Source organism: Acinonyx jubatus, chromosome X (assembly GCF_027475565.1).
Source record: "Acinonyx jubatus isolate Ajub_Pintada_27869175 chromosome X, VMU_Ajub_asm_v1.0, whole genome shotgun sequence".
NCBI lineage: Eukaryota > Metazoa > Chordata > Mammalia > Carnivora > Felidae > Acinonyx > Acinonyx jubatus.
This window is the reverse complement of record NC_069389.1, coordinates 21,462,078-21,484,078: the sequence shown is the minus strand read 5'-3', so window position 1 is coordinate 21,484,078 and position 22,001 is coordinate 21,462,078. Positions and strand designations below refer to the sequence as shown.

Below are 22,001 nucleotides of genomic sequence, written 5' to 3'. Positions count from 1 at the left end.
TTTACATATATATGCCTGGATATCTCTCTGGGTTTTCTTAACTTGGTCATAGAATTAGTGCCACACTCTTTTAAACACTGTGGTTCTACAAGCAACTATAATAACTGATACTGAAAATTTCACATTTTATTCTTTCTCAAAAACTCAGATATGTTTTGTTTTTTTCAGAAAAACTTTAGAATCGTGTTATCAATAATTAAACAAAATTAATAGGTCTGTATTGCAATTGCATTAAGCCTATACAGTAATTTAGGAATAGTTTTAATCCTTCAATTACTCAACCTCTAGATACTTCCTTTAAGGGCAATCATACAATATTTGCCCTGTTGTGACTGGCTTATTTCAACTAAACTAATGTGTACAAGATTCACCCAAGTTGTAAAATATGTCAGAATTGTCTTTCCCCTTTTTTTTTTAAAGGTACAAACATTTCCGTTTTTAGTATTTTTTATGTTTATTTATTTTTGAGACAGAGAGAGAGAGAGAGCGCGCGCGCAAGTGGGGGAGGGGCAGAGAGGGAGACACAAAATCTGAACTGGCTCCAGGTTCTGAGCTGTCAGCCCAGAGCCCGATATGAGGCTCGAACTCAAGAACTGTGAGATCATGACCTGAACCGAAGTTTACGCTTAATGGACTGAGCCACCCAGGCGTGCCTCTATTGGTGATTTTTGCATCAATATTCATAAATGATATTGGTCTGTAATTTTATTTTCATGCAGTATCTTTCTTTGACTTTGTAATCAGGATAATGTGGCCTTCAATGGGTTTTTTAATGGAAGTTCTTTATTTCATCTAATCTACTTATAAATTAATTAGATTTATCTATCTAATTATATATATTTGTTATGTCATTTTTTTATATCTAAATATATTTTCAATATACCACTTTACCAAATTCTCTAGAAATATTTTTTCATTAAATTCTCTTGGGACACTTCTTTAATCGCATTTTATTACTTTTGGAGTTCACTTTATTAAAATAGCTCAAATTCTTAACAGCTGTAAGTAACAGACTTTTGGAGCATCCTTTTATTGGAGAAACTGAATTTAATGGATACTTACGTTTTGTCACTGGTATAATTTTTAGTTCTCAGTTTGAAAAATATATTCCTCATCATGATTAGAAAATATCTTTCTTCTGTGATGTAATTATCAAAAATCTGCCCTTCCCTTCCCTGTCCTTTCTTTTCCTCTCTTCTTACCAACCATGCTTGGATTATGAACTTCCTCAAGATCCTTTTTAGTACTTCCTTTAACACACTCATGCAGTTGATTATACTGACAGAATATCTACACTCTTGAAATACCAGGTTGATAATGTTCTTCTACTAATATATTATGGAACAGAATTTCTTTTATGTGCTCCAATTTCTGTGTTTTTCTGTTATTTTTTCTCTTGGATATGTTTATTTTTTTTTTTAGCTTAATGATCTATTTTGCTTTATTATTGTCCTCAAATAGTTTGTAAGTTATGCAGTTTAGTTTTATTTTATACTTATCTTCTTCTAATTTCAAAACCTAAATTATATTTACTGCTGGGATGCCTGGGTGGTTCAGTCAGTTAACCATCTGATTCTTCATTTCATTTCAGGTCATGATCTCAGGGCTTTGTGGGTTTGAGCCCTGCATCAGGCTCAAAGCTGGCAGCATGGAGCCTGCTTGGGATTCTCTCTCTCTCTTGGCTCCTACCCACTCATACTGACTGTCTCTATCAAAATAAACAAACTTTAAAAGAATTGGGGCACCTGGGTGGCTCAGTTGGTTAAACATCCAACTTCAGGTCATGATCTCGCAGTTTGTGAGTTCAAGCCCCGCGTCGGGCTCTGTGCTGACAGCTCAGAGCCTGGAACCTGTCTCGGATTCTGTGTCTCCCTCTCTCTCTGCCCCTCCCTTGCTTGCGTGCTCCCTGTCCCTCTCTCAAACATTAAAAAATTGTGTGTGTGTGTATATATATATATATAGGTATATATATATACACACACATACTGTGTGTGTATATATATATGTATATATATATACACACACATACTGTGTGTGTATATATATGTATATATACATGTATATATACATACATGTATATATACATGCACACATATATATGTACATATATATATATATAAACACACACACGTGTATATATATATATATATATATATATATACACACACACATATATATATATATAGTCATTGAAAAATTCCAATGAAAGATAAAATAATCCGTATTCTTACACTTCATCTTCTTCTGTCAATTGCAATACATTCTGGAATTAGTATTTTTTTGAGGTTATTATAGTTAGACTAATAATAGTGTTTTTTATTTTGCACCTTTTCTTTAATAATTTTGATATTAACCTGTGTTTACAATGAGCAAATAGCAATTTACATTTCATTATATTTTCCACTGAATTCAAGATTCATCATCAGTACTTGTATATTTCAGTAATTCAGTTGGCTGAGTTATGAATTCACATTGTTTTTAAGGATTGCCTTTGGGCATTACATCTTCTGAATCCTTGCATAGTTGAGATCTTTTTAAAAATTATTGGGGCGCCTGGGTGGCACAGTCGGTTAAGCGTCCAACTTCAGCCAGGTCACGATCTCCCGGTCCGTGAGTTCGAGCCCCACGTCAGGCTCTGGGCTGATGGCTCGGAGCCTGGAGCCTGTTTCCGATTCTGTGTCTCTCTCTCTCTCTGCCCCTCCCCCGTTCATGCTCTGTCTCTCTCTGTCCCAAAAATAAATAAACGTTGAAAAAAAATTATTGTTACATATGAATGGAAATTTACATAGGTAGAGAGTTTTGAAGCCACAGCATTTTCTCTTCTAATTTATTTAGAATTTGCTCCTCTTACTCCACTGTCTTTGCAGTGCACACTGTCAGGTGCCTTCCTAGTACCCATTACTTTCTTTTCTTTTCAACCTTGATTTTGATCAGTTATCTCAGTCTTCCTTCTTCTGTCCCCCATAAATGACTTCGGGGATGTTGAGTCTATCCTGAGCTCCATATCATTCTATGGTGATCTTATTCTCATTACCAGGTACTGGTTCTGAATTCAGCACATAAATCAATTGTAATTAATAATTCATAAATAGCACTTATTGAAGAATCCTGGAAAGGGTGCCTGGGTGGCTCAGTTGGTTAAGCATCCAATTTGATTTTGGCTCAGGTCATGATCTCATGGTTAGTGAGTTCGAGCCCCACATCAGGCTCTGGTGACAGCACAGAGCCTACTTGGGATTCTCTCTCCTTCCCTCCCCCCCCCCCACACTCTCTCAAAATTAATAAACTGTATTAAAGAAAGACTCCTGGGAAAGATTCTTCACTCCTAAGATAGAATGGCAATAGCAGAAAGTCCTTTTATATTCCTCTGAATATCATGTCTGTATACTCATTGACATGAAGCCATTTTGCATTCAAACAAGTAATTAAGCCAACAATGAGAAGAGCAAAGAAGAATATTTGAAATTATGTGGGTCTTCAATGACATTAGTGAATCAATGAATAAGCCAACTGATCTATGGACTTCCTATCATTTTATGTATTTTCTTTATTGTTTATAACTAGTGAAGTCAAGTTTCTTATAATTTGCAGGCAAAAATAATTAAAACTAATACAGTCCCACTTGTCTTTAATGATACAGTCAGAATTCAAGGGTAAACCTGATATATTTCTCCTTGCTTTTTGGTAAGCATGCTTTTAGAATTTCTCTGTATCCTTCCATTTTAATCATTTTTATAGAATATATTTATGTCTTGATCTCTGTTCATGATTCCTAGAACATGAAACATGCTGTTTTAAACTACAAATTCAAGTCTCCCTTTATTTCAGGATATTTGTCCTCTACTGTATTAGAATTTATTGACATTTCTTTTCTTAAGAATTCTGGGAATGTTGCATGTTGGCACTGCGGTGTCTTGCTCTTCATATCTGCTGGATTTTCCCTCTTTTATATCTACCCTTTGCAGACATATATTGTGTGATTTTCTCAAGCCTATTTTTCATGTTCTGTATACTAATCACTTTCATTGAATCCTCACATTAGTTATTACACCCACCATATGAGGTAGGTACTTATGTAAGATTCATTTATGTAAAATTAAATTAAGGAATTGATAGACCAAATAATTTTCCCTTAGGATATGAATTTAATTAGAGGCACAATCAAAATTCAGAATCAGGTCTGACTCTTAATGTGAAATCTTAAATACTTGAAGTATAAAAATCAGTTTAGTCTAAGTAAATTCTAAAGTCATACTGCCTGATTCAAATTACGATCTTAATATAAAATATATTTTATGATATATAATATATACAAAAATACACTACACTCTAATGGGGGCTCAATCTCATGAACCGCAAGATTATGACCTGAGCCAAAATCAAGAGTTGGACGCTCAACCAACTGAGCCACCCAGGCGCCCCACATAGACTACTTTTAATCTGATCCTCACCATAATTTGGTGAAAACTCCAAGGGCTTTGGAGTCTGATGTCCCTGGGTTCAAATCTTGACTCAAACACTTTCTAGCAATGATGGTGGACCAGTCATTTCACCTCACTGAGCCTCAATTATCTTGCCTGTTATAGCAGATGCTGCCTGTAACCTAAGACCTGACTGCTAGTTCATGTGTATGTCATATAGCTTCCCATTGCAAGTGCCTATAATTCTGTGCCTGAGGGCTTTCTTGGACCAGAGGAGCATCTCTGACCTGTGTGAGGAGGTGGGTTGCTGATGTCCATGAAAGGAGCCCTGAAAAAATGGTAGACATGAGTTGGAGGTTAAGACCTGAATTCCTTACTCCTTAGGTAGAGTAACCATGAGGTGTGTTCAACAAAATTTTACAGTGTTCACACTGAGATTGAGCCTCAGTTCCCTATAATGGTTACCTACTAATTAGCACACATTTTAGTAGCTTCCTTCTCTCCTCCATTTGGGTTCTCTACTCTCCACTTGGTCACTGGGAGCCATCACTTCTCAAAAGTATTTACACTTGAATCCTTATTTCAAGCTCCAATTCTGGAGGAACACATACTAAAATACCTGGTTAACTATGAATAATAATATTAATAATTATAACACATAATTAACTGAGCATTTAAAAGTACATGAGATACCATAATGAGGTCCTTTTTATGCATTGTCATGAGTCAATTGAAGAGCTATTATTATCATCCTAATTTAACAGATGATATATCTGAATCACAGAAAGGAAGCAACTTGTCAAACCACACAGACTTGTACTGAGATGAACCAGAATTCTAATTCCAGAGCCCTGAACTCTTGAGTCATTGCATTATACTTTCAGCTATCACAATGGGAAAATATAAGAGTCTGGGTGTACAAATTAGTGAAAATAAGGCCTTATAAACCGTTCAATGATTTTTTTTTGGCTGTAAAAGGAAAGGAGAATGATTTAAGAATTTTTCTGGGGAGTGATGGTGGGGCTAAGATTAGGATCAGTTTTCACTTTTGGAAGAACCTGTGAGGGAGGCAAGAGGAGACTAGTTAGAGGCTATTATAATAATTTCAGGAATGGTTAACTTTGCTAGGGAAGTGATAGTGGGAATGGAAAGAAGTAGATGTGTTTTGGTGACATACAGAAGGTAGTATTAAGTGTATCTAATGATGTATGGTAAATACTGATGAGGGGAGAAAGTGGCCTCAGACCTTTCAGGTTTCTGACATTAAGTAACCAGGCAGTAAAAGTTACATTTACTGTTATGCAAGGGAAAGGCAAGTAACTATTTTAGGAGGGGATATAGGTTTATTTAAGAAGTACAGGTAAGGGGGACCTGGGTGGCTGAGTCAGTTGAGCAACCCACTCTTGATTTCGGCTCAGGTCATGATCTCAGGGTCATGGGATCTAGCCCTGTGTGGGCTCTGTGCTGGGTGTGGAGCCTGCCTGGGATTCTCTCTCTCTCTCTCTCTCTCTCTCTCTCTCTCTCTCTCTCTCTCCTTCTACCCCTCTTCCCATCCATCTCTCACTCTCCCTAAAAAAAAAAAAAAAGTAGTAGTATAGGTAAACAATCATTTATAATGTGCAGTAAAATACATTATCATGGGTAAATACACTTGGCATCACACTCAGTCCCAGGACATGATCAGTGAAGGAAGAGATACTTAAGCTCAGAAATGAAAAAATAAAGACATGCTGTCTACAACCATCCTTATCCTATATCTATCTGAACTACATTTATAGCCAAGTGGTTCATCTGTGGGAAGCTGCTTCTCTCACAGTTTTTAGTATGTCACAATCTGATGTAACTTATTTAAAGTTTAAGGGCACTCACCCACCTAAAAAATCTCTAAATAGCGTTAAACACATAGAGCTTAATAAAATTCAGTGTGACCATCCATCCCCTTCTCCCTCTGCTTCTCCCTTCTCCATGGACATTATAAATACTAGTTCACATTTCACAGGAAAGTTAAAATACCAGTCAGATACTAACAAGTACAGGGCAAAAGACTCTCAGAAATCTTTAAGCACACTTGAAGTAGAAGTAGAAATCATGAGAAGTATCTGCCAGTCTACTCTTTCTATTGTAAAATGCCAGATCATTTATACTTTATTCCTGGAAATATGATTTGTACATTAGTAGAGATATGGAGTTTTCTCATTGGTCACGTGTATCCCCAGACGTTACTGTCAGGATCTGGATTTTCATACTCTGAGGGAAGTCCTAAATTGTAGAGACCTAGAGAGCATTTCTAGATGTAGGGAAGTAACAGACCCAAATATCTGTTTGGGTCAGGCCCACCATAGCATAAATTTTAGTAATGGGCAAACATAGAAACAACCACTTTTCAAAATTCAACCTCAAAATCCAGTATCAATCAACTCCTAGGCAAACTCTTTCCTATACTAGTATAGAAGATAGAATAATGATCCTCCAAAGATATCCTGATACACAGTATCTGTGAATATGGTACATTAAATGGTAAAAAGGACTTTGAAGATGTGATTAAGGGTCTTGACAGGGGGAGATTATTCCAGGGCTCAATCTATAACTGTAAGCATTCTTAAAAGAGGGAGGTAGAAGGAACAGAATCGGAGAGAGAAGGTGTAACAATGGAAGCAGAGGTCAGAGAGGAGAGAAGATGCTACACTCCTGGGTTTGAAGAAGGAGAAAAGAGCCACAATTCTATGAGTGGGACGGCTTCAGGTAGCTGGATAAGACAAGGAAATGGATTTTCCCCTAAAGTTACGAGACGAAGTATAGGCCTGCCAACATCTTCAATTTAACCCAGTGAAAATGATTTCAGACTTCTGATTTCCAAAACAATAGAATAATAAATCTCTGGTGTGTCAGGCCACTACATTTTTGATATTTGTTATAGCAACAACAGTAAACTAATACAACTAGTAAACAGCATTATCATTTATGACAGACAATACTGTAATTAAATTGTTTTGAAGAGAAAAACAGGGAAGATGGTGGTGTAGGAGGGCACTGGGCTCACCTTCTCCTGCTGATCGCTTAGATTCCACCCACATCTGCCTAAATAACCCAGAAAACTGCCAGAAGACTAGCAGAACGGACTCTCTGGAGCCAAGCGTAGACGAGAGGCCCACAGAAGAGGGTAGGAAGGGTAGAGAGGTGGTGCACGCTACACGGACTGGTGGGAGGGAGCCAGGGCGGTGGAGGGGCAGCCCACTTGGCAAGGCAGAGCCCCCAAGTCTGGCTTGCAAAAGTGGAGGGGCTGGACTGTGTGAGTTCAGACAGCCAGCGGGACTTAACACCTGGAATGTTATAAGTCAACAGCTCTTCTCGGAGAGCAGGAGGGCGAGGGGACACCGGGAGGGAGAGGTGTTTAGCCCTGGAAGACAGAGCTCAGCTCGGCGGGGAAAAAGGCCCTAGCCAGTGCCATCTCCCTCTCCCATCCCCCAGCCAAAATCCCAAAGGGATCCATTTCCCATCACCGAACTTGCTTGCACCTCACAAACACCCAATCCACTTCTGTGGATCCATCCCTCCAACGGGTCTGCCTCCCTCCTGGTGCTGCAGGGCCCCTCCCGAGGCGGACCACCGAAGGCAAAGCGAGCTGAGTCTGCCCCTCCAACCCCTGTGCACCTTGTGGGTTCACCCCGGCTAATATGCCAGATCCCATAGAAGCAGCACCACAAGCCTGGCAGTGTGCAAATAGCCCAGACAGGGGCCACACCACTCCACAGTGAGCCCTGCCCCTGGGAGAGGGGAAGATAAGGTACACACCAGTCCAACTGTGGCCCTAGCAATGGGCTGGGAGCACACATCAGGTCTGACTGCTGCCCCGCCCACCAACACAAGTTACTCCAGACAGCACAGGGGAAGTGCCCTGCAGTTTGGAGCTACCACAGGGACTACCCAAAATGATGAAATGGAAGAATTCTCCTCAAAAGAAACTCCAGGAAGTAGCAACAGCTAACAAACTGATCAAATCTATTTAAGCAATATAACAGAACAACAGTTAGAATAAGAGTCATAAAATTAGTCACTGGGCTTGAAAAAAGCAGAGAGGACAGCAGAGAATCTAATGCTAAAGAGATCAAGGGACTAAGAAATAGTCATGAGGAACTAAAAAATGCTATAAATGAGGTGCAAAATAAAACGGAGGCAGCCATAGCACAGATTGAAAAGGCAGAGGAGAGAATAGGTGAATTAGAAGATAAAATTATGGAAAAAGTGGAAGCTGAGAAAAAGAGAAAAAAATCCAGAAGTATGAGGGGAGAATTAGAGAACTAAGAGATGCAATCAAACACAACAATATCCATATCATAGGAATTCCAGAAGAAGAGAGAGAGAAAGGGGCTGAAGGTGTACTGGAAGAAATCATACCTGAGAACTTCCCTGATTTGGGGAAGGAAAAAGGCATTGAAATCCAAGAGGCACAGAGAACTCCCTTCAGATATAGCTTGAATCGATCTTCTGCATGACATATCGTAGTGAAACTGGCAAAATGCAAGGATAAAGAGAAAATTCTGAAAGCAGCTAGGGATAAACACGCTCTAACTTACAAAGGTAGATACATAAGAGTAGTAGCAGACCTATCTACTGAAACTTGGCAGGCCAGAAAGGAATGGCAGGATATCTTCAATGTGATGAACAGAAAAAAAATATGCAGCCAAGAATCCTTTATCCATCAAGTCTGTCATTCAGAATAGAAGGAGAGAGAAAGGTTTTCCACAACAAACAAAAAATGAAGGAATTCATCACCACTAAACCAGCCCTACAAGAGATCCTAAGGGGGATTCTGTGAGTGAAATGTTGCAAGGACCACAAAGTACCAGAGAATCACTACAACCATGTAACCTACAGACATCACAATGACTCTAAACCCCTATCTTTCTGTAACACCGAATGTAAATGGATTAAATGCGCCAACCAAAAGACATAGGGTATCAGAATGGATAAAAAAACAAGACCCATCTATTTGCTGTCTACAAGAGACTCATTTTAGACCTGAGGACACCTTCACATTGAAAGTGAGGGGATGGAGAACTATTTATCATGCTACTGGAAGTCAAAAGAAAGCTGGAGTAGCCATACTTACATCGGACAAACTAGACTTTAAATTAAAGGCTGTAACAAGTGATGAAGAAGGGCATTATATAATAATTACAGGGTCTATCCATCAGGAAGAGATAACAATTATAAATGTCTATGCGCCGAATACGGGAGCCCCCAAATATATAAAACAATTACTCACAAACATAAGCAACCTTATTGATAAGAATGTGGTAACTGCAGGGGACTTTAATACCCCACTTAGAACAATGGATAGATCATCTAGACACAGGATCAATAAAGAAACAAGGGCCCTGAATGATACATTGGATCAGATGGACTTGACAGATATATTTAAACTCTGCATCCCAAAGCAACAGAATAGACTTTCTACTCGAGTGCACATGGAACATTCTCCAAGATAGATCACATACTGGGTCACAAAATAGCCCTTCCTAAGTATACAAGAATTGAGATCATACCATGCACACTTTCAGATCACAATGCCATGCAACTTGAAATCGACCACAGGAAAAAGTCTGGAAAACCTCCAAAAGCATGAAGGTTAAAGAACATCCTACTAAAGAATGAATAGGTTAACCAGGCAATTAGAGAAGAAATTAAGAAATATATGGAAACAAATGAAAATGAAAATACAACAATCCAAATGCTTTGGGATGCAGCGAAGGCAGTCCTGAGAGGAAAATACATTGCATTCCAGGCCTATCTCAACAAACAAGAAAAATCCCAAATACAAAATCTAACAGCACACCTAAAGGAAATAGAAGCAGAACAGCAAAGACACCCCAAACCCAGCAGAAGAAGAGAAATAATAAATATCAGAGCAGAAATAAACAATATAGAATTTAAAAAACTGTAGAGCAGATCAATGAAACCAAGAGTTGGTTTTAAAAAAAAATAAACAAAATTGATACACCTCTAGCCAGGTTTCTCAAAAAGAAAAGGGAGATGGCCCAAATAGATAAAATCATGAATGAAAATGGAATTATTACAACCAATCCCTCAGAAATACAAGCAATTATCAGGGAATACTGTGAAAAATTATATGCCAACAAACTGGACAACCTGGAAGAAATGGACAAATTCCTAAGCACCCACACACTTCCAAAACTCAAACAGGAATAAATAGAAAACTTGAACAGACCCATAACCAGCAAAGAAATTGAATCAGTCATCAAAAATCTCCCAACAAATAAGAGTCCAGGACCAGATGGCTTCCCAGGGGAGTTCTACCAGACATTTAAAGCAGAAATAATACCTATCCTTCTCAAGCTATTCCAAAAAATAGAAAGGGAAGGAAAACTTCCAGACTCATTCTATGAAGCCAGTATTACTTTGATTCCTAAACCAGACAGAGACCCAGCAAAAACAGAGAGCTACAGGCCAATATCCCTGATGAATATGGATGCAAAAATTCTCAACAAGACACTAGCAAATCGAATTCAACAGCATATAAAAAGAATTATTCACCATGATCAAGTGGGATTCATTCCTGGGATGCAGGGCTGGTTCAACCTTTGCAAATCAATCAATGTGATACATCACATTAATAAAAGAAAAGATAAGAACCATATGATCCTGTCAATCGATGCAGAAAAGGCATTTGACAAAATTCAGCAAACTTTCTTAATAAAAACCCTCGAGAAAGTCGGGATAGAAGGAACATACTTAAACATCATCAAAGCCATTTATGAAAAGCCCACAGCTAACATCATCCTCAAATGGGGAAAAACTGAGAGCTTTTTCCCTGAGATCAGGAACACGACTGGGATGTCCACTTTCACCGCTGTTGTTTAACATAGTGTTGGAAGTGCTACCATCAGCAATCAGACAACAAAAGGAAATCAAAGGCATCAAAATTGGCAAAGATGAAGTCAAGCTTTCACTTTTTCCAGATGACATGGTATTATACATGGAAAACCTGACAGACTCCACCAAAAGTCTTCTAGAACTGATACATGAATTCAGCAAAGTCGCAGGATACAAAATCAATGTACAGAAATCAGTTGCATTCTTATACACTAATAATGAAGCAACAGAAAAACAAATAAAGAAACTGATCTCATTCACAATTGTCCCAAGAAGCATAAAATACCTAGGAATAAACCTAACCAAAGATGTAAAAGATCTGTAGGCTGAAAACCAGAGAAAGCTTATGAAAGAAATTGAAGAAGATATAAAGAAATTGAAAAACATTCCATGCTCATGGATTGGAAGAATAAGTATTGTTAAAATGCCAATACCACTCAAAGCAATCTACACATGCAATGCAATCCCAATCAAAATTGCACCAGCATTCTTCTTGAAGCTAGAACAAGCATTAATAAAATTTGTATGGAACCACAAAAGGCCCCGAATAGCCAAAGCAATATTGAAGAAGACCAAAGCAGGAGGCATCACAATCCCAGACTTTAGCCTCTACCACAAAGTTGTAATTATCAAGACAGCATGGTATTGGCACAAAAATAGACATATAGACTAATGGAATAGAATAGAGACTCCAGAATTGGACCCAAAAAACTATGGCCAACTAATCTTTGACAAAGCAGGAAAGAATATCCAATGGGAAAAAGACAGTCTCTTTAACAAATGGTGCTGAGAGAACTGGACAGCAACATGCAGAAGAATGAAACTAGACCACTTTCTTACACCATTCACAAAAATAAACTCAAAATGGATGAAGGACCTGAATGTGAGACAGGATATCATCAAAACCCTAGAGGAGAAAGCAGGAAAAAACCTCTCTGACCTCAGCCACAGTTTTGCACATTCAATTTCTTACTTGACACATCTCCAAAGGCAAGGGAATTAAAAGTAAAAATGAACTATTGGGACCTCATGAAGATAAAAAGCTTCTGCACAGCAAAGGACACAACCAACAAAACTAAAAGGCAAATGACGGAATTGGAAAAGATATTTGCAAATGACATATCAGACAAAGGGCTAGTATCCAAAATGTATAAAGAGCTCACCAAACTCCATACCTGGAAAACAAATAATCCAGTGAAGAAATGGGCAGGAGACATGAATAGACACTTCTCTAAAGAGAAGGGCAAAGCACATTTAAAAAATTCAAAAGAGAAACAACCACAACAAAAATCCAGCAAGAAAGAAACAAAATCCTACACTGGAACCAGTCATTGTAAATTAAACAAGAATAAATGTACATGCACACACCCATACAAATACATACTGGCACAGACTTCCTTCCTACCTTGAGGAAGAGGAATTGGGATCATTAGCACATTAACCACCACAATCTGGAGGCCCCTGGATGGCTCAGTCAGTGAATTATCTGGCTCTTGATTTCAGTTCATGATCTTCTGGTTCATGAGATCGAGCCCAACATCGGGCTCTGCCCTGACAGCATGGAGCCTGCTTGGGATTCTCTCTCCCTCTCTCTGTCCCTCCCCTGTTCATGTTCTCTTTCTGTCTCTCAAAATAACCATGAAAAAATTCTTTAAAAAATATAATTTGTACTGCAAAGAGAAATCATTAATTCAGCTTGCTCTGGTTGATAGAAAAATCTACCTTTAATTAAATAACCAAGTAAAATCAGGATCTTCTCACAATATAAAAGAATAAATACTAGTTCTGGGAATTATGCTCCAAGACCTTCAATGTTATACCCATGCTAGTATTTTCACACACAGGACTGATATGGAAATGACATATAGAGGACTCCCCTCATAACGAGGGGGAAAGTGGGCAGAATTAAAACTTGACTTGCAGCTACAACTTGTTGCAGCACAGTAACAGTGATATTAAGTAAGAGTATGAATAGCAAATATATGGAAACCTTATTTCTAAAAGTTTGCAGAGAAATATAGGAGGCATACAAAAATGCCTCAGGATGTCAGGAAAGTTGAATGATGCTAGGAAGACAGAACACAACTACCTGTATTGATGACTGTAATGTCTTAAGAAGGAAACGGGGTTGCAAACTTGAGGGAAAGGAAGGATAAAGTTCTGCTGATGCAGGGAAGGGAGAGAAATTCTGTAAGGGCAAAGATGCTGACTTGTAATAACTAGGATGCAAGTGCTCAGAAGGACAGTGAAAGACATAATACGGAAGCAGCCTGTTAGATGTACTACACAGCTGAACTCCGAAGGTCTTCTGGACAAGCTGCAAACAACCAAACTGTCTCCTCTGATGACCCATCAATAGGACAGAATAGCCCCAACCAGTGCAGGCTGCCTGGCAACCAACAAATGACTCAAGAAGAGAAAAACAAAGTTTATTTCCAAAAGTGTGCAGTTTTTTCTTCTCTCCTCTTTCTCATATTTACATCCTACTTGTGCCTTCCACAGATGAAATCAATGTGTGCAGTAGTTTCCCTTGTATAGAGGGAAACTACTGCACTAAGAATTCCCTATGTGTTTGAGTTGTTGTGGGACAGGAAGATGAGGGGAGATGGAAAGTTTAGAGAAGAGCTTTGGCTGAGCAAGCCTGGGTTAAACTTAAGCAGTACACACTCCAGGTCCCTGAAGGAGATGTTGATAATCCTCTTTAGTCACAGAGCCTCCTAAAATAGGTCTTTAGCTGTTCAATTTCCTATTAAACTCAAAATAAGCAGAGTTTATGTGGAAGTAGGAACTGTAGAACATCATTACCCTGAAAGGATAAAATCAGGATTTACCTGCACATGGAAACAATTCCCCACTGCTTTTTAAAAAATAAACGTTTTATTTCAGAACAATTTTCAAGGGATCAGAAATTTCAGATTTCTCATACACCACACACCTGGTCTCTATTATATCTTACATGACATTAGCATGGTGGATTTGTTACAATTAACCAGCAGTGATATATTGTTATTAAAAACAAAAGTCCTTTAATCCTTAGATTTCCTTCATTTTTATCTCACTTTTTTGTTATTGTTGTCCCAGGGTACCACATTACCTGTAGCTATAATATCTCTTTAGGCTCTTCTTGGCTATGATTGTTTCTGAGACATTTCTCATTTTTTATTATCCTGACTGTTACAAGATTATTGGTCAGGTATTTTGAAGAATTTCAGCCAACTGGGATGTGTGTGATATGTTTCTCATGATTAGATTGGAGTTACGTGTTTGGAGCAGGGAGAAAGATGATAAAGATAATATGTCATTTTCTTCACATCAGCGTGTCTTCGTGACTTATCATCATTGATGTTAACCTTGACTGCCTGGTTGAGGTAGTGTTGTTTAGGTTTCCCCACTGGATAGTTCTTCTTTTCCTCCCCTTTCCAAATCGTACTTAATTTTTGGAAGGAACACACTATGCCCAGCCCACACCAAAGGAGTAAAAAGTGATGTTCCATCTCCTGGAGGACAAAGTATCTAAGTAAAGCTTTCACTGCATCCCACAAATTGTGGTAAGTTGAATTTTAATTTGGTTCAAAACATGTTTAAATTTTTCTTGATACATCTTCTTTGAGCCGTGTGTTATTTAGAAATGTGTTGCTTAATTTCCAAATAATTGGAGATTTTCCAGCTATCTACTGTTACAGAATTCTATTTTAATTACACTATGGTCTAAGCACATACTTTATGTAATTCCTATTCTTTTAAATTTCTTAACGGGAGTTTTAAGACCCAAGAACGTGGTTCATCTTAGTAAATATCCCAAGTGAGCTTAAGAAAAATGTGTATTCTGCCATCATTAGATGGAGTAGCTTATAAATATCAGATTAAGTAGATTGTTAGTGATATTCAGGTAAACTATATTTCTACTAATTTTCTGTGTACTTGAACTTCAATTATTGAGAGAAGGATGTTGGAACTTCCAACGATAATAGTGGATTTTTTCCACTTTTAGTTCTCTCAGTTTTTATTTCACATATTTTTTGCACTCTCCCCTTAGGTACATTCATATTTCAGACTGTTAGGTCTTCTTTGAGAATTGACCCCTTTCTCATTATATAATGCTCCTCTTTATCTCTGATCATTTTTCTTGGCCTGAAGTTTACTTTATCTGAAATTAATGGAATGCTCCAGCTTTCTTTTGTTAAGTGCTAGAATGGTATATAATTTTCCATTCCTTTAACTTATCTCAATCTCTCTATATATTTTTAAGCTTGTTTGTTTGTTTGTTTGTTTATTTATTTGGAGAGTGTGTGTGTGTGTGTGTGTGTGTGTGTGTGTGTGTGTGTGTGATGGGCAGAGAGAGAGCGGGAGAGAGAACCTCAAGAAGGCTCTGCACTGTCAGCAAGGAGTCTGATGCAGGGTTGGAACTCATCAATCATGAGATCATGACCCAAGCCAAAATCAAGAGTTGGATGCTTAACTGAAAGAGCCACCCAGGTGCCAGAGAATCTTTTTATTTTAAGTAAAATATTTGTAGACAACATACAGTTGGATCTTTTTTTATCCACTCTGAGAATATGTTTTTTAATTGTCATATTGAGTAATATTTTAAGTGATTACTAATAGAGTTGGATTAATTTCTACCATGTTTGTAACTTTTACATTCATTGCATCTTTTTTGTTTCTTTCACACCCCATTCCCCAACCCCCTGCTTTTTTCCCCTGCCTTGTCTGGTTTTAAATGAGTCTTTTACATAATCTCATTTTATCTCCTTTCTTAGTATACACACATTATACTTCTTTTAAAGTTTTTTTTTTTTTTTTAGTAGCTGTGCTAGGACTTCCAATATATATTTTAAACTTAAGTCTACTTTCTACTTTTTTAAAGTATAAAACTATACTGCTATATGTATACTGTCTTATAACAGAATATCCCAATATCTTCCCTCCTGTCTCTTAAGACATTTCTGTAGTTCATTTCACTTATTCCAATGCTGTAATCGCCCAGTGTACCCTAACTAGTTTTACTCTAAACAGCATTTCTTGTAGGGATGGTCTAGTGGCAATATATTCTCCAGTTTTTTTTTTAATGTCAGAAAATGGCTTTATTGCTCCACTTTTGAATAATAATTTTGCCAGATATAAAATTCTAAGTTTCAATTTTTTTGAACCCTGTGGCTTCATGTACGAGTTTCTCTTTGTTTTTGATTTCCTCAAGTGTGAATATGATATGACAAGGTGCAGGGTATTTTTTTGAGGGGAAAGTTGTTGTCTATTATTAATTTCGAAATTTCTCAGCTGTTTAACTTCAAAAACTTGTGCTTCTCTTTTTTCTGGTATTAAAATTATGCACGTTACACCATGAGAAATTACCTCACAGTGCCTGGATATTCTCTTTTTTAAAATTATTTTTTCTCTTTGCATTTTAGTTTGGCAAGTTACTACTGAATTATCCTTAAGATCATGGATTCTTTCCTTATGCATGTCCAAATTGAGTATGTGCAAGGTGGTAAATCCAGGGTTATGGAAGGGGATGTTGTTTGCTAGGGTTAAGAAAGCAGGAAATGGAACCTAGAAATAAAGGTAGTAAAATGCTATTGTTATTGTGTATAGGTTTGACATAATTACCTTCAACTGGGGATGAACAGTTATTTACACAGAAAGTATGAACTTCCATAATTTAGTATATAAATTGCATGGAATTATATGTGACATATTCTATAAAGATATGCAATTCTTAGATGACTTAATTGATTCATCCCTCTACCATTCATTTAATAATTTCTTTTTTTAAAATTTTTTAAATGTTTATTTATTTTTGAGAGAGACAGAGTGTGAGCCGCGGGGGGGGGGGGGGGTGGTGACACAGAATCTGAAGCAGGCTCCAGGTTGTGAGCTGTCAGCACAGAGCCTAATGTGGGGCTCAAACCCACGAACCACAAGACCATGATCTGAGCCGAATTCGGATGCTTAACTGACTGAACCACCAAGACATCCCTGTTTTTGCCAAGGGCTTATTGTATGTCAGGTACTACTCTAGATACCAGAGATATAGCTGTGAATAAATGTTATTTTAGCTTTTATGGTGCTTATATTGCCATGGAAATAAATATTTTCAGTTTTTAGTTAGTCATATGAAGACAGAAAGAATAGAACATGGTAGAAATATGTTCAGGAAAGGACTCTCTGAAGATGTGACATTTGAACAGAAACTTCGGGAAGGAGGAGGAGCAAGTCATGTGCAGAATGACGGAAAAATACTTCAAGAAGAGGGAGTATCAAGTGTTATAACTCCCAGTTGGAATTAGCTTGGCATGAATGATATAGAAGCAACGACAAGTGAGCAAGAAGGCAACTGTGGCTTAAGTGGGGAGAGCAAAGGAGTGAGCTGATTATATTAAAGGGTTTTCTATCCAATTCCACCATCAGGGAAAGGGGGTTCCCTCCACACCACCACCAATTCTCCAGACACCAGCTGGGTGTCCTAGAATTCAAACTCAATTCTGACAATGACTACCTGAAAAGAGCATCAGACCCTACATTTTATGGGTTCAGTCCTATAAAATGGTCTCTCCCCTCTACTTCAGACACCAATCATAAACAGATTACCACCTGTGCTTCTGACCAACTGGCTATAGATTGGAGGTTTCAATGACCCCCCTTTCCTTGCATTTCAGATGCCAGTCCTAAGTCCAGGTTGTCACCTGTGCTTCTGAATGATTGGCTATATAAGTTAGAGGTTCGCATGACCCCTTCCTTGGTCCAAGTGATTTGCTAGAGCAGCTGACAGAACACAGAGAAACATTTTACTTAATAGATCACTAGTTTATAATAAAAGGATATAACTCAGGAACAGCCAGATAGAAGAGACACATAAAGCAAAATATGGGGAAAAGGCAAGGAGCCTCGACGCTACACAGTGCACAACTCTCCTGAAATCTCCACATACTCACCAAACCAGAAGATCTCTGAACACTGTCCTTTTGGGTTTTTGTGGAAGCTTCATGATAAAGACGTGATTGATTAAGTCTCGGCCATTGGCAAGTAAACTCAATCTGCAGCCCCTCTCACTTCCCTGGGCTGAAAGTTCCAACCCTTTAATCACATGGTTGGCTCTCCCCGCAACCTGCCCCTATTAGATGCTGGTCCAAAAGTCACCTCGTTAGCACAACCAAAGACACCTTCATGGTTCTCATCACAGGAAATTCCAAAAGGTTTAGGAGTGCTGTGCCAAAAACAGAGACAAAGATCAAATACGTATTTCTTATTATAAAATACAGTATCATAGGTCAAAGAAGTGAGGTTCAAAAATGAGGCAGGAGATGCATCTTGGTAGGTCAAGGTAAGCAGTTTTAAGTGTATTGTGAGTGCGTGAAAACAATTAAAAGGTTTTGATCAGAAAAAAGACATGATCAGCTGTTAATTTAAAAGATCATTCTTGGGGACACCTGGGTGGCTCAGTCAGCTGAGCATGCGACTCCAGCTCAGGTCATGATCTTGCGGTTTGTGAGTTCGAGCCCCACATTGGGCTCTGTGCTGACAGCTCAGAGCCTGGAGCCTCCTCCAGATTCTGTGTCTCCCTCTCTCTCTGCCCCTCCCCTCATCACACTCTGTCTCTCCCTCTCTCTCAAAAATAAATAAACATTAAAAAAATTTAAAAGATCATTCTTATTGCTATATGGAGAATAATATCCATGGCAAAGACTGGACCAAGGGAGATTAAATAGGGGGCTAGGACAATACTTCCTGTGGGAGTTGATGATGGCTTGAATAAAGTGTTAGCATTAGAGGTGTCTTTGTAAGAAGTAATCAGACTCAAGAAATATTTTAAATATAAAATCCATAGAATTTAATGATGAATTTGTACTCAAAGGTTATGTAAACAGAGTATTTTAGTAACTGGCATGCTACTGAACACAGTACTAATGATATCCCATTCCATTCCACTCCAAGCCCAATGTGGGGCTTGAACTCAAGACCTTGAGTCTCTAGGGGCACCTGGGTGACTCGGTTGGGCGTCCGACTTCGTCTCAGGTCATGATCTGGCGGTCCATGAGTTCCAGCCCCACGTCGGGTTCTGTGCTCAGAGCCTGGAGCTTGCTTTGGATTCTGTGTCTCTGTCTCTCTGCCCCTCCCTTGCTCACACTCTGTCTTGTTCTCTCAAAAATAAATAAATGTTAAATTTTTTTTTAAAGAGAGTTACATGCTCTAATGACTGAGCTAGCCAGGCACCCCTCTATTTTATTGATATCTATTTCAAGTAGGCCTTGCAGGGAGGTAAGATATACTACCTCTTATGCCTCTTTGGCATAAGGATTATTTTAGACTGATTACTTTTAAGAAATATCAGATAATGGAAAAGCTCTGAAAACTGAGAAGTTACCCTTCTGTAAGCGAAATTTGTATTTATAAACGAAATCATTTATAAGGCTATCTCTTTCTCTGTAATAGGAAGAAAAGGATGAGTGTAAATCTCTAGAAACTGTTATCAATGAATAGGCAAGGATTTAGGCCAATTCCTGGGGTATTTACCATGAGTGGATAGTTATCTGTCTGTATTCATGGGACAAAGCAAACCTAGGGTCCTCCTAGTGCTCTGCCATATTCCTCATTCACTACTTAGAAGGCAAGAATTTAAATCTGCTTAACAACCTTTCCCTGCTTTCCCTGGTAACCTCCCATAACTGACCCCCTTATACATCTTTTGTCTTTAAGTGAAGATGACATTTAAGGTGGTCACTTGGGCCATTTCAGGGACTAACTCAGTTTTCATGGGTTCTCCCAGATATATAGGAGGTATACATGTTATTGAACTTCTATTTCTCTTTCTCCTGTTAATCTGCCTTTTATTATATGGGCACCTCAGCCAAAAACCTACAAAGGAAGAAGGAAAATTATTTTTCCTCCCCCATATCTTATGCTCTAAGTATGAGAAGTAAGGATAATTTTTATGTTTATCAAGAATAGAGTTTTAGGTCTTATTTAAAATTTTTCATTGATTTATCAGATAGTTACTGAATATCTACTGTAAACCAGATGCCATCTTAGAGAAAAGGGATCCATCAGTGAACAAAACTTTAAAAAGTTGTTACCTACATGAAGTTTTCATCTTAATGAGGTTAGACAATAAAGATAATTAGTTATATAGTATGTTAAAAGATGATATGTACTATCAATAAAACAGGAAGGTGGTGCTTCTCAAACTGTAAAGTGCATATTAATCAATTGGGACCTTTTAAACATGGATTCTGATTTTAGGAGGTCTATGTAGGGGCCTCAGTTTGGGTATTTTTAAAAAGCCCTTAAGTTATTCTACCTGGCGTTACTCTTTATCAAAGGGGAACTAGGAATCTTAAGAACAGACTAGGATGAAAAGTCAGTAAAGTGAAATAATACTCTAAGAGAAAACTGAAATAATAAAAATAAGGAAAGCTGAGGAGAAGACAAGAAAGGAAAAAGCAAAATGAAAACTCACATTAGAAAGTACAAACTACAGAGCCCCTGGGTGGCTCAGTCAGTTAAGCTTCTGATTCTTGGTTTCAGCTCAGATCATAATCTCACAGTTTGTGGGTCTGAGCATTGCTTTGGGCTCCACGCTGATGGTGTGGAACCTTCTTGGGCTTCTCTCTCTCTGCCTCTCCCCAGCTATCTCTCTCAAAATAAACAAAGCAGTTAAAAAAAGAAGAAAGTGCAAATTAGGATTGATGTAGAGGATGAAGCATAGATGTTCTCCCAAAAAGTCAGAAAAAAAGAATGATGCAAAAAAGAAAAAAAAAAGAGACGGCTGATAGGAAGACTGGAGTGTAAAGCAGTAATCTACAAATAACTGGAATATCTAAAAAAGAAATGAAGACAAATGAAACAAAGGCAATGACCTTGGTTGAAATCCTCAATGTTTTTCCATTGCTCTCAGGTGGAGAGGACAATGCTTATCATTGTTACCACTGCAAATGCAGCCAGTTCAAAAATGCAGGAGAGCTCTATCTTGGCCAGAGTACCATACACCAGTTATCAATCTCAAAGGTGCAGACCACCATGCCATCCCAGGGGATTACTGTAAACACTTCTGCCCACTGCATCTTGGTATGAGAATTGCCAAAAAAAAAAAAAAAAACAACATTGCCGTCAAGAACTGGATGGACTACTTTACTTACACAGAGAAGGAGACAGCAAAGTCAGCTTCGATGGTGGGCGTCAGTCCCCTATGGTCAGTAGGTTTCTCCTCGTGGCCAGACGCAGGGCATTTCGCCTATGCACAGACTTCCGATGCCAGAGTGGAGGGAACCCTGTCCCTTCCTCTCAGAGAGCAGATATAACAGTGGGATTGGCTAGGTGCCATATGATGCACACACTTTCATCAGAGACAAAAGAGTACTCATTGAGTCTGAAACAAGGAAAAATATTCCCACACAAGGTGATAAGCTGGGCACAAGCTGTGTGGACTCTATCTCTTAGTAAGGGAATGTTCCAGACCCAAGGCACATCCTTAAGCAGCTAAGTGGGGGTGGAAAGATTATATGCAGGAGACTGCCTTTCCCAATGGTTTAAACATTGGAAAAGAGACACTATATTTTCATTATGTACTTAGAATATTTATGAGAAACAAATGAAAAATGCTTAAAAAGTTAGCAAATGAAATACGGCTACTGGCTATGAAATTAATATAGAACCAATAATTCTAATCCATGCAACAAAGAGATCATTCAA

General features: G+C 38.2%; 1 protein-coding gene across 4 annotated transcripts in view; it reads right to left on the bottom strand.

The window, feature by feature from the left end:
* LOC106986809 (melanoma-associated antigen B18-like) overlaps nucleotides 1-21,618 on the bottom strand; it is a 140,675-nt gene extending 119,057 nt beyond the window's left edge. For 2 of the 4 annotated variants that reach the window (XM_053202202.1, XM_027054611.2), the window contains exon 1: nucleotides 21,449-21,618. The gene's annotated coding sequence lies outside the window, so the exon portion shown is untranslated. Of the gene's footprint in view, nucleotides 1-18,247; nucleotides 18,520-20,769; nucleotides 20,939-21,448 lie in introns of those variants that run through there. The other 2 variants (XM_053202201.1, XM_053202203.1) reach the window with 2 other exon arrangements.
* Between the last annotated feature and the right edge of the window lie 383 nt (nucleotides 21,619-22,001).